Here is a 465-nt window from a genome sequence, read left to right as displayed (position 1 = left end):
AAACTTGTGTTAAATTTACTCCTAAGTATTTTATTCTTTTTGGTGCTATTATGAATGAAATTGCTCTCTTAATTTCATTTTTGGATTGTTTACTGCAGATGTATAAATACACAATGGATTTTTACATATTATATCCTTAAACTCTACTGAACTCATTAGTTCTAATAATTGTTTTTGTGGATTCTTTTAGGATTTTCTATATACAAGATTATGTCATCTGCAAATGGAGATGGTTTTACTTCTATTCCAGTCTTTTCTCCAATGCCTTTTATTTCTTTTTCTTGCCCAGTTTCCCTGGCTAGAACCTCCAGTACTTGAACAGAAGTGTCATAAGCAGGCATTCCTGTCTGGTTCCTGATCTTAGAGGGAAAACATCTAGTCTGTCACATTAAGTATGATGTTGACTGTGGGTTTTTCCTAGATACCCTATATCAGCTAGAGAAAATTTCCTTTTATTCCTAGTTT

The sequence above is a fragment of the Propithecus coquereli genome, unplaced genomic scaffold (genome assembly GCF_000956105.1).
Source record: "Propithecus coquereli isolate 6110/MARCELLA unplaced genomic scaffold, Pcoq_1.0 Scaffold358, whole genome shotgun sequence".
In the NCBI taxonomy this organism is placed as follows: domain Eukaryota; kingdom Metazoa; phylum Chordata; class Mammalia; order Primates; family Indriidae; genus Propithecus; species Propithecus coquereli.
This window is presented reverse-complemented; position numbering follows the sequence as displayed.